The sequence below is a fragment of the Microtus oregoni genome, unplaced genomic scaffold (assembly GCF_018167655.1).
Source record: "Microtus oregoni isolate MIOR12 unplaced genomic scaffold, Mior012 000026F_ref0000081, whole genome shotgun sequence".
NCBI lineage: Eukaryota > Metazoa > Chordata > Mammalia > Rodentia > Cricetidae > Microtus > Microtus oregoni.
In genome coordinates this window covers 27,019,553-27,034,890 of record NW_024543085.1, presented here as the reverse complement: position 1 = coordinate 27,034,890, position 15,338 = coordinate 27,019,553, and positions in this window count along the sequence as shown.

The window sequence follows — 15,338 nt, the reverse complement described above, 5'->3', positions numbered from 1 at the left end:
ATAGACAGACAAATAGGCAGACAGACAGGCAGATGATAGATGGATGGATAGATAGATAGATAGATAGATGATAGACAAACAGGCAGGCAGACAGGCAGATGATAGGTAGATGGATGGATAGACAGACAGACAGACAAACATTTAGATAGATAAACTGATTATAAAATGTGCTTAGAAACATAGCTGGACCATAGCAATCACCTGTTAATACTTTCTTATAATATTATTTTTATTGCCAAAACATTTGATATGTATGTATCAACAGATTAATAACAATCAAAAAGAGTCTTTGTTTTGAAGGAAAAAAAACAATTGTTGAGGTTTGGATGGTCAAGAATAGTTCCTAGGTGCCAGAAGTAGTCTACACCCCTGGCCCTGTACTTGGGAAACGATCAGCACCCAAGCCCAGAGTAGACAAGGCCTAGGGCAGGCCACTGACTGGCCCTGCACACCCCACAGTCGGCCTCTGTGGCCCCAGTGAGATTGAGCACAGGGGCCTGGGGAGGTCTAAGGGACCCAGGCCATCTCAGATCAGCCATGTAAGCCACCTGAGCTCGGCTCGGGTTCTCTTCCTGAGAGCCACGCATGCAAGCTAAGGGACTTCCCAAGGATGCTGGCGGAGAAGATCTGGGAAAGGCCCCAATGCCAGGGAGAACAGAGGGGTTTTCAAAGTCAGAGTGAGGAGCAGGCAGGACCGGAGTTGTTGGCAGCCCTGTCTGAGGAGCAAGGAGGCTATGGGGTAGAGAAGTCCCCCCGGTGGAGTCTAAGGTGATGAGCTGTCAAGTGATTCATGGGTAGCCTGACCCTTAGTCCCACTCCTCTCCCAGGGCTTTGGGGTCAATCTGTCTCCAGAGGTTGTAACAAAGTATCCGTAGACCCCCTAAGCCTGGTAGCGGCAGGCACAGACTGTCCCCACTAGGAGCCTGTTGTGGAAGCTGCCACTGACCTTCAGAGCAACCTGGGCTGGGTAGGAGAAAGCCATAGCGGAGCCAGAGCTAGGAAGGAACTTGGGGAAAGATGTGAGGAAAGTCCAAAACTGAGAAGCCTACTGGGCTGTGCAGAGGAGGTGCTCTGGCTGCCTTCCAAATGAGAGAAGGGATGGGCAAGGGGCTGGAGAAGAGCAAACACAATCCCCTCCTTACATATATATATATATATATATATATATATATATATATCATCTTTCTTGACGCGGCAGCTGTGGTTCTTAGGGCCTGGACACGGGTGTGTAAGGGGTGAGCTCACCAGCAGCCTCCTTTGATCTCTCTGTCTCTCTCTCTTTATCTACGCTGAAGCAGCGTGAAGCCTGGGGCTCTCAGCTCAGCCCCTTCCCCAGCTGGGCCAAACCTATAATTCATCCAGCCTGCCCTCCCACTTGAGAAAGGCTTTGGTGGTGGGAAGCACTGTCCTAGCCTGTACCAGCCTCTGCCTCCCCCAGGCCCTGAGGATTAGAGTGTGAGGGGTTCCTGCATTCCTCTGGACCACCTTGCCTCTGGTCCCTGCCTGCAGTTTCTCCAGTTTCTATGGGCCAGGGCCAGAGGTTGCCAAGGCCCCCAGGGAAGGCGGTGTGGCATTTCAGCCAAAGAAATGAGGAAGTGAGATCTTTCTCTCCAGGAACCTCAGGCCTTCCTCTAAGACAAGCCCTTTCCCATGGCATCCGCCTCACGGTGCCACTGAGTCAACCCCAGTGCCGGGAGTCAGGAAGAACTCTCCTCAGGGCCCAGGAGCCTGCTCCGAGATGGAAGGAACCAACCAACAGGGGCATGAGGTCGTCACTACCTACTGCTCTGTCCCTAATGAGTCTCAGGCTTCATTGACTCCAAAATAGAAAGCCCAGATGAAAGCTGGGCTGGGCCTTTTATCTTTATCGCCCGTACTTGGCATAGTCTTCGTTAAGATATGTCTTAAGGAAAAGGCCAGTTCTGGAAGATTCTTTTCCCCACAAGAAGCATCTCATTCTTCTGACTTGCCAAAACCAGATCCTATCCTAGGACCAGAGCTGAGCTAGGGATCAGACTTCGCGAGTCTCTGCATCGGTTGCCACATGGGCACACCTGCGACCATGACACCCATAGCCCGGCAGACTGTGGTTTCGGCTGGGCTAAACACTCTTCCACCTGACCAAAAGCCCCCTTCCTCCATGCTCTCAGAGGCCCGTGGAGGCATCCACCAGCTCACAGTCAGAGTTCTCCCTTTTGAAAGGCTTCCAGCAAACGTTTCCTCCCCCGAGAAGATAAGCAGTAGCTTCCCGATAATAAGAGGCCGGCCCCCTTGGTTCCAGGCAACCTGCAGTTCTCGAGAACTCTCTGAATTTGGTACCTTGAGTGCTCTCAATTCAGGACCATTTCATGGGCTGCACCGACTCTCGCTTGATGCTGAGATGCCTTCAGTTCCTAGAAACAGCCCCCACCAAGTAATTAAAAAGCACGGATAAGCAAGGGCCAGAGCGATAGCTCGGTGGTTAGATGCCCTTACTGCTTTTACAGAGGCCTCTCCCTGGGTTCCCAGCATCCACATCTCAGCTCACAACCACCTGGAACTCTGGTTCTAGGAGAGCTGATGCCCTCGGCAGTCTCTGTATGCACAGGGTACACATACACACATACGGGAGAACGTTCTGTTTTGTTTGGGGAGGACAGGGTTTCTATGTGTGTAGTCCTGGCTTTCCTAGAACTCACTCTGTAGCCCAGGCTGGAGTCAAATTCACAGAGATCCATCTGCCTCTGCCTCCCAAGGGCACTACCACCGCCCTGCCAGGCAAACACTCTTACTCATAAAAATTTTAAATCATTTAAATTTTTAATGAAATAAGTTCATATATAATGGGCTTGTTAGTCTTTTACTTGAAAAAATGTAATTTTTTATTTTAATTTTTTTTCTCCTTCAGGTTCCTGCCGGGCCTGGAAATATTACAGAATGCCGTGACAAGAGTATCAAGAGTTTAAGGCCTGCGTTTGCAAGAGTTCTGAGTTCACCTAGCCACTGAGTCACCTCTCCAGACCCTGTTAAACAAACTTGAGTGGATTTTGCTAAACAACATATTTAAGAAGTAAATGACATATTTTATCAAATATAGCTATATTCCAAATCAAAACAGAACTCTAAGAAGGGCAATATTGTCTTACACACCTGCAAGTCCGTCTTATTTAGCAAAGCCATCTGCCTTCCCATGTGTGTCTCTCTATTCAGCCTGCGAGCCCTCATTGCTATGTTGGAAGAACGTTGAAGGAGCCCGGTGTGGTGACAAGGGTTTGTAATCCCAACACTTGAAGAGGATGAGACAGGAGGATTGCCATAAAGTCAAGGCCAGCCTGGGCTATTTAGTAAGTGCTAGGCCAGACAGAAGTGCATGGCATGGCTTATTTGAAAGACTATGAGAGAAACCTCGCTTTGCAAGCTTATACATCAAAAGAAGTATTTTGAGAGTGCTTTCCAGCAATTCTGGGTGTTCTTCTTTGATACTACATCAAAACTCAACAAGAAGTCTTGTCTTATGTGTAGGAAGAGTGGGGGGCATGTGGTCCTCGGGACTTTGTGTTGTCGTGGGACACCATTTCTGTAGAGACACAAACCCTCATCTCAGACAGGGCACAAATAGGCCAAAGGTAGGACACCCCCAAAGCCCAGATTGGTGATCAGATTTTACCAGGCTTATTGATAGGTGTGTGGGTGAGGGGTTACTTACAGGGGAGAAATGCAAAGACAGCTGTGTCACCAAAAGCCACCCCAGCATGGGTGACCACTTCTGAAAGCTGGACACCTGGAGCCCACTGCACAGTCTGCAAGCAGCTCAATAGGTTGGAGTGTGTCCTTCCCAGGCAGCTCCCAGCTGTCTCTGTCTCTTCCACGCAGCTTGGCTGGTCTAAATGGATGTTCATCTCACATACACACCCCTTATTATTACTAATATTTAAGTTCGTGTGAGCGTGTATAGAAATACTCCTTAAGTGGGCTGATGGTACAGGCTAGTGGTAAAGTATTTGCCTAACATGTTCCACCTTTGGTTGGGAAAAAAAAGCAAGAAATAAAAAAAATACTATATAACTCTGTATAATTTAAAAAGTGAATAGCAAGATGGCATTACTACATATCTAGCTATCTCTCTTATATGTACATACATGGCCCATGTGAAGCGGTCGAGGAAAAGGGGTGTCTAGGGAAAGAGGGGGTGAAGAGCAAGGAGTGGGCTACTGGTAAAACTGGTGGCTGCCCACGAGAGACATGAGAAAAGGGGCCATTATCTGAGAGGGAAGGCTGGCCGGGAGGCAGGGTGACAGCCTGCAGCCTGAGGACCGGGAGCTGACAGAAAGTCACGGTTTCTGCAGGAAAACAAAAGTGTCTGATGAAGGTTATTAGACAGGGAAATAGAGGGACTATTCACGGCAGGTGGGCAGGGTTAAGGGAACACACAAGAAATGGCCACAGGAACAGCTAGGAGCTATCACTCTGCCCCAGCCTCAGGGCGAGGAGAAGCTGAGATGAAGGTCTAGAGGAAGCTACCTGGCTGGCCCACAGGTGGCCCAGGGGAGGAGAGGTGGTGCACCATCCTCTCTAGCCCCACCCTCCTCTTGGGTTCTCACGTCTCACTAACAGAGCCCAGCAAGAAGCCAGAGGAGGCCTATTCACATAGTTCATCAAAGAAAGGGTTTATATATAAAGTTATTTCTAGAAGTCCAGAATACTCTCTGGGGCAGGTCCCCAAGGTGAATCAGGGCAATGGCATCTTTCTATAGGAGCTGTCACTGTATTCTTTACATTTGGGCATTCATGGAGCAGGTAATTTCACTCAGGATTCTTTTTTTTCTTTTTTTTTTCCATTTTTTTATTAAGAAAAGGAGAAAAAAAAAAAAACAAGTTTCCACCTCTTCCCAGCCTCCCATTTCCCTCCCCGTCCTCCCACCCTTCTCCCCCTCCCCCCACTCCTCTCCCTCTCCCTCTCCAGTCCAAAGAGCAGTCAGGGTTCCCTGCCCTGTGGTAAGTCCTAGGTCCTCCCCTCTCCGTCCATTTCTAGGAAGGTGAACATCCAAACTGGCTAGGCTCCCACAAAGCCAGCACATTACGTAGGTTCAAAACCCCGTGCCATTGTCCTTGGCTTCTCATCAGCCCTCATTGTTCGCCATGCTCAGAGAGTCCAGTTTTATCCCATGCTTTTTCAGTCACAGTCCAGCTGACCTTGGTGAGCTCCCAATAGATCAGCTCCACTGTCTCAGTGGGTGGGTGCACCCCTCATGGTCCCGACTTCTTTGCTCATGTTCTCCCTCCTTCTGCTCCTCATTGGGACCTTGGGAGCTCAAGCAAAGGACACTGTCACCAAGACAAAAAGGCAACCTACTGACTGAGAGAAGATCTTCACCAACCCCACAACAGACAAAGGTCTGATCTCCAAAATATATAGAGAACTCAGGAAACTAGACTTTAAAATGCTAATTAACCCAATTAAAAAATGGGGCACTGAACTGAACAGAGAATTCTCAGCAGAGGAAGTTCAAATGGCTAAGAGACACTTAAGGTCATGCTCAACCTCCTTAGCGATCAGGGAAATGCAAATCAAAACAACTTTGAGATATCATCTTACACCTGTCAGAATGGCTAAAATAAAAAACTCCAATGATAGCCTTTGCTGGAGAGGCTGTGGAGGAAGGGGTACCCTCATCCATTGCTGGTGGGAATGCAATCTTGTGCAACCACTTTGGAAATCGGTGTTTTGGTTTCTCAGGAAATTCGGGATCAACCTACCCCTGGACCCAGCAATACCACTCCTGGGAATATACCCAAGAGATGCCCGATCAGATGACAAGAGCATTTGTTCAACTATGTTCATAGCAGTATTATTTGTAATAGCCAGAACCTGGAAACAACCTAGATGCCCTTCAATGGAAGAATGGATGAAGAAAGTGTGGAATATCTACACATTAGAGTACTACGCTGCGGTAAAAAACAATGACTTCAGGATTATTTTTTTATAAATTTCTTGTAATTTTGAAATTAGAATGACATCATTTTTCTAAGGTTCCCTTTTCTCCCTCCAAACCCTCCCATATACCTCTCCTTACTTTCAAATTCATGGCCTCTTTATAAATTAATTGTTGTTACATGCATATGTATGCATATATACTGAAACACAGCCTTCTCGGGTTGTATAATATTATTTATATTTGTTTCCAGGACTGACCATTTGGTATTGAACAACCAATTGGTGTCAGATGGTATGCTCCCTGGGGGAAGACTATTTCTCTTGCTCTCAGTATTTCTTAGCAGTGGGGTTTTAATTTTATTTTTATTTACTTCTTTATTTGTTTTGTTTTGTTTTGCCAGACAGGCTTTCTCTGTGTAACAGTGAATGACCTTGGTTTCTTATTCTCCTGCCTTCATCTCTCAGGTGCCAGGATTACAGGCATGCACCACTAAACCTGATTCTATGCAGTGTCGGAAATTAACACCAAAGCTTCTGTCACGCTAGGAAAACACTTGGCCAAGTGAGGCCTGGCGCTAGTCCCCATCCTTCCCTGAGAGTCTCACAAGTCTTGATTCTCCTGCTGCAGCCTCCTAAGAACTGGGATTATAGACATGTACCCTCACACCCAGCAAGAATGCTTTTGATGAGACAATAAAAAGTATTCATTTTATTAAGCTTTTTTTCCTCCCTCCCTCCCTCCCTTCCTTCTTTCCTTCCTTCCTTCCTTCCTTCCTTCCTTCCTTTCTTGTTTTGTTTTTCAAGACAGAGTTTCTCTGTGTAGCCTTGACTGTCGTGGAACTCAATCTGTAGAATGACCTCGAACTCACAGACATGAGCCTGACTCTGCCTCCCATCTTTTCTCTTCTGTTTGTTCATTTATTTGTTTGTTTGTTTGTTTGAGACAAGTTTTATCTGTGTAGCTGGGGTTATCCTGGAACTTTCTGGGTAGAGTAGGCCTACCTCTGAGTCCCATGTGCTGGGATTAAAAGCATGTGTCTCCATTGCCTGGCTGTTTGTTATATTTTACTGATTTATTGTGTGAATAGTGCTGAACTATCCCATCTTCAGTCAGTCATGAAGCCTACCCCACCACCCTCTCTTCCTCCCTCGTTCTCTCTCTTTGTCAAATCTCATGTAGCCCAGGCTGCCCTTAAACTTGCTATGTAACCAAGAATGACCTTGAACTTCTGATCTGCCTGCCTTCATTTTCAGTACAGGAATTGTAGGCATGCACCACGAAGCCAGATTTATTTATGCAGTGCTGGTGATCACACACAGGGCTTTGTGTCCACTACACAGGTGCTCTGCCCACAGAGCTACGTTCCTAGCCCTGGTATTTAAATGCTTTTCAATTTGGACCTGTTTGGTTTTTGTTAAGACAGGATTTCTCTACATAGCCCCAGCTGTCCTGGAACTCACTTTGTAGAACAGGCTAGCATTGAACTTACAGAAATCCCCCTGCCTCTGCCTCCAGAGTGCTAGAATTTTTTAAAGGTGTGCACCACCACACCCACCTAACCTTTTGTCTTTTGGCCAACTTTCTTGTCGGGATACGTGGGTTGTACCACAGTGAGTCGTCCATCAAAACAAGCCCCAGTACAGAGACTATCAGGTGATTCGATGTGGCACTTCTAGCCTACTTCTAGAATGTGTATGGGGCTGTCATGTGACACACATATATGATTTCTAAAGTCACTATCCTCTCTAGGGAACCTTCTGAACACAGAGCCTGGGCACCAGAGCTTGACATATGGGGCTACGTATCTGGCTTGGTCTATTGCTCACTAATAATGAGGAACAGACACCTACCAAGCCCTGGGGCATAGTAAGAAGCTGAGAGCTAGTCCCTCTCCATCTGTTCAAGTGCAAGAGGAACACCTAGAACAACCAAATGATTCTAGGTTGTTGTATGGAAGACAAAGTGGGTGACAGTAGGACCAGGATGCCTAGGGGACATCTCTTCTTCTATGCCCCCATCTGTGAGACTAAGATTCAGGGGTAGACAGCTAAGAAAGAAAGGTTAGGTGGTTCAAACAGTTGGGCCATGCAGGAAACTACGGGGTCAGAGCACCAGCACCGGTAGCCTCGCCAGCACTGGTTAGTGAGATGCAGGGACAGAAGCTGCATCTCACCAGGGTCCCAGCCTTGCCTGCTGCCCATTGGTTGGAGTCCTCTCCTGTGCCTCTGGTCTCTTTTTTCCATGGGTCCCCCCACACTTGAGATCTCACAGAGTCCCACAGATCTTCTAAATGAGGCAGACAGATACTGAAGGAGTGGAGGCCCATGGTGAACAATCAGAGCCCTGACATGTTCTGGTTGGGAACACTGATAGGCCTCTAATGGGAGAGTGATAAGCAGTTGTCACCTGAAATCTGGGGACTCCCAGGCTTGTCAAGGGTCACTCTGTAAGGGCTGGGCAGATGCAGGCTCCAGGTTGTGCCCAGCCCTGCTGAGCCTTCTGTGAGCACACTCAGGAACAAGCTGGACTCCGGGAGTTGGGTGGCAGCACTGCAGGATCAGCAACTTGTGCAGCCTGGGAATAGCCAAGCCCGGGCTGTGGAAGGCCACCCAGAGCTGCCGAGGAAGCAGGAAACACAGAAGGGGTGGGCACGGGCAGGTCTAAGCCTTACCTGATGCCAAACCCTCCCTCCCCAAAGGTTACTCCTTCAGCTTCTCCCCACAACATCTGATCTGCCCCTCGGTTATTTATAATCCTGTGAACTCATGGGAATAGTTCGATAATCGTGTTCAACAGTCAGTGACATTTCCATGTAACAGCACCTACAGAAAAAAAAAACAATCTTGCCCACCCCAACAACCCCCCCCCAAAAAAAAACCCCACAGAATGTCACATATGCCAGAATGGCCTCAAACTCAAAATGTTGAGTCTTTTGGCTCCACCCCCTGAGCGCCAGGATTAGAGGTATGTGCCACCGTGATCAGTCTCTGCAGTGCTGGGACCTGAAGCCAGAATGTCACATCTGCTAGGCAAGAGCTCTACCGACTGCGCTAGAATCCCAGCCTGATGATCTTTCTGACGCAGCAGTAGCAAAGACTCATTAAAAAGAAAAACTGTTCAAAATAGTGAATAAATGATACATCTGGCCTGGGTGGAGACCTCAGATGGCAGTTAGGCAGGTCAGTGACCATTTGGTTAAGGGACTGCTGCTCCTCAGGAAGACAGGTTCATCTTAACGCAAGCTAAACGAATGGGAGGAAGAGACAGATAGCAACTGCCCATAATTCCTTGAAGAGGATTGTGTTGATCTGGAGCTTGAAGAGTGTAGGGTACCTGAATGTGTGTTATCTACATGTTTATATACCACACATACAAGCATTCATATATAATAATGCATGTATATCCCATATTCAAATAAATAAATAAATAGAATCCTTTGGTGCCAACTCTTATCCAGAAAAGAGCAAGTACAGGAAGAGGGTCTCCGGGGTCTGACTGCCCTGTGAACCAGCCTCACTGGGGAAGCGAAAGCTGGAGTCAGATGGACAGAAATGGAGAAGGAGCCCTTTCCCTTAGCAAGCACTACACCTACCATGTTCACCAAAATCATACCAATCAACCCGCTGTGTCCCAGCTCCGTTTTCAGCCCCTGTGCTGACTGTCAAGTCTCTGGCTTACACCCTTGGCACAACCATCTCAGCCAAGCTGAAAGAGGGTCCCCCTGGGGTTCTATCCCCATTCAACAAACAGGCAGCTGGCGCCCACCCTTTTCTCTGGGCACAGGCCCCCACAGAGCTGTGCTTGGATGGGCTCTTCAAGCTGCTGTTTTAACCCATTCCTGGGTGGCACATACTTACCCAGTGAGCATGGCACCCCTTCGCTCGTGTGCTATGTCCCTGTACAGTTGCAAACACCACTGGGTGGAAGAGGGTATCAGGGTGGCTTCAGTTAGGGACTGTGTGACTCCTATTGTACTCCCTCTGGGAGGATACCTGCAAGGCCCATCTCTGGCCCCGGCCGGGTCAGGGGAGCAGCAAATGTTGTTCTCCCAATGCCACACGTCCACCAGAGTCTGCGTCTGCCGGAGACCCACCCGCCATGCTCAATGCTGTCTCTGTTGTGAGATTCTTTGTGAAAAGCCCCTGTGTTATGGCTCCCGGCTCCAGCAAGGGCTTCAATACAAGGTCCCCATTCATTCAAGGCTCACCATTCTTGGCCACACAGGCTGCTGGCTCCCCGAGGGAAACTGCCTGGGTGCAGAGTGATCTTCCCATTTGGCGTCTGAGGAGGCCAAAAGCAAGCTGACTGAAATCCCCTTCGTCACCCCAGTGGCCTTCTGGGAAATGCTGGCAAGGCTCAATGCACCAGACCAGGCGGTATATGCCAGTCAGCCAGTCTCTGAGGTGAGTCTATATATCTCTTTGAGCATCTCTGAGCAACATGATATCAATGACAGAATACACAAAACATACAGAAGAAACTTTTTATCCTCTGATAAGTTAAAGGGGTGGAAAGTACTGGCTCTAAGATTCCTAGATCTGAGAACGGAAAGAAAGTCTAAGGAAAGGGGCAGCTAGGGAAGCCTCTGTTTGTTTGTGTAATGTTAGTGATGAAGCCCAGAGCCTTGCATAAGTGTTCTGCCACCGAGTCACATCCCCAGGCCAGATGACTGACTCCTTTGAGCTCAAGTAGGCTATTTTGGTAAACCATATATGCTCCCAAAGAATCCCATACTGGTTCTCAAACCTTGAAGGTACATCAGAATCATCTAGAAGGTTTGTTAAATAATATGGAGGCCATTCAAGAAATGGCTCGGGGATCTGTGTGGAAAAGGAGAAGAGTGTAAGAGAGGCAGGTGGTGGATGACTCCAAGGAAGCACCATCTTCCAGACACGAGAGAACTGATGCACACATGGACTCAGAGACTGTGGCAGCACACACAAGCCCCTACACAGGTTCAAATCTCAGCGTTGGAAACGTCAAGTGGATGTGAGATCCCACCTTAACCGATAAATGATTTGTGACTGATACCTGCTGGGAAAAGGAAAGTTTTCTCCAATGGAGTGTCCAGGGCAGGTCTAATGCTCAGAAGGAGTTAGCCAACACAATACTGATGCCATGTTTTTTTAGTGGGTTTTGTTTAGTGTGGGTTTTTTTGTTTGTTTTGTCATATTGGTTTTTGTTTGTTTGTGTTTTATTATTCTTATGTTTTGTTTTGGGGAGAGAAAACAGGAAGTTGGATAGGTAAAAAGGTAAGAACTGATTGGAAGTCGATGGAGGAAGGGAAAAGAATATGGTCAAAATATATTGTATAGTTTTGTCTTTTTAAGAATTATGGATTCTAGTACTGGTCTGGAGTCTGGCATCAACGCACCCGACAAGCAGTTGGGGACTGTCACTTGGTGAACCACTGGAGCAGAGTCTCCTCAGACTCCAAGGGCTATACACTGTTTGAGGCCACTAAAACATACCTAGTATATTCCCAAAGACAGTTCCAAAGCAAGAAGTCCCAACTGGAGGCAGACAAGAGAGAGTAGGGGCCACTGCGGGTAACTAACAACCAACCCAGCAGCAGAGCTGTGGGCACCAGAACATCACTGGGCAATGAAGAAGACTCTTAAACTGGCTGGGACCCACACGGTAGACACAGAAAACCCCAGCTGCTCTTTGCTTCTTGAGAACGGTGTCTCCGTGGAGATGGAGACCTCACTCTGGATTCCCATAGGTTCCCGGGGCCCGTGTGATTGCCGTGGAAAGAATTCAGATGAGGTGTGCATGGCATAGCAGAGAAGGCAGGTAGAGTCTATCGCAGAGTAGAACAGTCACATGCTCCAGGAGGAGACCAGGCGATGGCCAAAGGGGACTTTTTGTCAATCTTCAGGTCACACAGGCTGCATCTACTCCTAAAGTCTCTAGTATAGGCAGTCTTCCCGAAGGGCTTTTTCCAGCCCAGATGACTGACAAGCCCATTTGCACTACTGACTCTTCCAGGAGGAGAAAATGGGGTGCCTTTGAGCTTTGTCATAGCCTTCTTCTGGAAGGTGAGCCTGTTAGCACTCCTGAAGCCAGGTTTAGGTATTTATCTCTTAATGACCCTACAGGCAGTCAGAATGTCACATTTCCTGAAGGGTCAGCAATATGATTTCGGGCCTCTGAGTAGTACACAAAGCCCTGCAGCTCGGGTCCTTGATGGTCCAGGCTGTTGAGGGAAAGGTCCAGGGCCAGTGCTCTCCAAGCCTGATTGCTGCTATCTGCCTGGTTACTAAGAGCATCGCTGGTCTTGCAGAACTGGCTGTGCCCATCTTGCGTCTGCTACAGATGACAAGAACAGAAGGCTGAAGACTAGTCAGGCAGTCCAGGGAGGAGCCTCAAGAAGGGAACAGCTCTATTCTTTGTCCTTGCCAACAAGTTCTGGTTTGACCAGAAGCCAAAAATACCCTTAGTTCTATGAGCAGTTGTGTCCTGGCCAGAGACCAGAAATACAAAGGAAAATGTTTTAGAGGCACTGGCGTGTGTCCTGGTGCCTAGCAGTTATCTTACTCCTTTTACAGAGTCCCTCTGAGGACTTTCTGGCCACAGGGAGCTCTGCTAGCTTTCTCCGGCGCTCTCTCCTGTAATAAAAACTCCTTCCCCGAGTCCATCCTTCCATTGTCCATGATACTCGTTCTTCAAGTCTGCAAGACAAAGAATTTGGAAGTCACTGGGTTGGGTGGCTTTGGTGGCTGCTCATTGGATCATCTGAGACAGCTAGTTCTGTAAATTCGGTACTTCAGGGTACTAAGGCCGTGTGAACCTGACCCCAGGGCAGCAATGGGTTGTCAAAAAAGTCTGTTAGAGGGAGAGAGACTCAAGCAGGATGACAGGCAGATGATTGGAAAAGAGGAGGCGGGAGCACTCACAACGCAAAGGATAGGGTGAACGAACTCTGCAAGAGTGGGCTGTGAGCTGCTACCCCAGACCTCAGGACCGGACTCCGTGGCCAGAGGGTGCCACTTTCCACGCCAGAAGTGGCAGGACTACACTGGTATTTGCAATATTGTCAGCAGGAGGGGGCAGCCTGCCTCTCAGCAGGTCGTGGCAAAGAAGGAGGTGATTCCACTGGGGTTGGCGCTGCCCACCTGTCCTGCTGTGACAACCCATGAGCTGCCATCCATTCTGTTCTTTCTCGCCTTCCTCCTAAGACCAGTTTTCTGCAGAGAAAGGACAAAGGAGGTAATAAAGTAAAGCAACACAGAAAGGGCCTCAGACATTTGTCTAGACTGTCAGGAGACCCCGAGAAACCCCAAATGTCACTTTGTGTGCCTCAAGATGTCTTTTCAGTTTTGTCTTTGAGACAGGGTCTCTTGTAGCTCAAGCTAGTCTTGAACCTTACGTAGCCAAGGATGGCCTCCTGCCCTCGCCTCCTGAGTACCGGGATTACAGGCAGGCACCACCTCAGCTGGTTTTCTGTGGCACTTGGGCATCGAACTCAGGCCTTGGGCGCACGACAAGCAGTCTGCCCACTGAGCGACATTCCAATCCTGAGATGTCTTAAAGGGAGGACTCTGTGGGTCCGTGCCTGTCTTTGTTCCTCGTGGTGATTTAATGAAATCCTATTCCCTCTTGTTCAGCCTCCAGTGGGAAAAGAGAACAAAAGCCCAGGGCCAAAGGAGGGCTCCTCCACTATTTCAGAGCTGAAACAGTCTCACTGTCCTAGCGTGGCAGGGGTGCTCCTCACAGGGGCAGGAACATCACTCTCCAGTGCAAACATCCCTGACTAAGACAAGAAGGACCGCAAACAAGGCCCATGACCCTTCCAGTACGCAGAAGTATCTTTTAACCTGGCGGCAAGCGCACGGGCTGCACAGGAAGATTCCTAATTTCTTTCAGCTCTGATACAAGCTTTAATGGCACGGGCAGCAGGCCAGGCCCAGACTAGAGAAGAAAGCTGTCATTCCCAACCAAGAGAGCCGAGCTGCGCAGAGTGGAGCCAGGGAGGTGGGGGAGATGCTGTACGAAATTCCTTACATTTTTTTGCCCTTTGTCTCTGGGCATTGAGAGGGAGAGCCACGTCTGACTCTGTTCCAGTTCCCATCTCTCCTGCATTCAAAAGGAAGATCCCAGGGAGCACCAAAGAATCCCCTGGCTCTTTTTCATCTCAGTGAAGACCCGCTAGAGGGCCTGGCTGGGAGGCAGACTTCATTTTTGCTCTGTGTTCCTGCATTTCCCCCGTCTTGGTGACTGAGGCCTGGCTCATGTCTTCAGTGATGCAAATGCCATGGCTTCTTCCGAGATGGGTGGTCCACTCTACTCCTCTGTAATGGGAAGAAGATCAAAGGTACCTGTGTGCCCGCTGGAAACAGGGCACTGGAATATGGCATGGTGATTAGTACAGGGACACCATAGCTAAGTTCCATGAGGAGTCTGGCCAGGTGCTGGCATGGAATTCAGTGGTAGGGCATGTGTTCTGTGTGCGCGTGCATGATCAGCTCTGGGTTCAACACTTAGCACTGAGGGGAAGAATGGACAGGGGAGCCAGGAGCCCCTTTCCCAGGACCCTTTATAGACTGAAGGCTCTTATCACCGGTGTGAGCAAGGATCCCTCTGTTATGGACATAAGGCCCATGTCCTGTTGCCCCATGAACGGCTCACCAACCCCACAATAAGCCACTTTTTACCCCAGCCAGCTGATTCCCAAGCCAGCACAGGGCCAGCAAGCCGCACTAATGACCTGCATTCCTCCTTCATGAATGAAGAGCTGGGATTTTTTTCTTACCCTCCTACAGCCATTCTGACCCTCTTGTCACCGAGTGACGTCTTCATCTTCCCAAAGTGGTAGAGAGCCTCACAGAAGGTGGGACAAAGATCTCTTGACAAGCACCCAGTACCTCTTCAACAGGCCTGTGCCAATTGTCTGGTTTTGTCCCAGTCCCCCTACCCCCACCCCGCAAAAGAAAACTGAACTTCCTTTGAGTGAGTTTGCCAGACCCCGCCCCCCCATCACTCATTACAGGACCTCCTTGGAGGAATCACCTCTGAGATGGAGGGAGCTGTTTTGAAGACCTCCCTGTGTTTCCCCCTGACTGACAGCCCAGGTATGAGTTGCACACTCCACAGCAGGGATTACTCCCCCAAGTCTCAAGTCCTCCCTGCTTTGGTGCTGGGCATGGCAGAGGGATCCCTGTGGCTAGCATCCAGCTCCTGATCCCTTTTGGTTCAACCCTGTTGGTGGGTGTAGACTGAAGACCACAGACCAGTGTCAGCCACGCTTCAGTACAACGTGCCGCTTAACCAGACTAACCACAGTGTTACTGGAGAGTCTGGGATTCCCTTTCATGAGTTCTGAGTCTCTTTACTAAAAGAATTCAAAAGATGGGCTCAGAAAGAAGCTCAAGGGCCATTCTATTAGAGTTCGAAGGAAAGACAGTAGGGCAGACAGGCTAT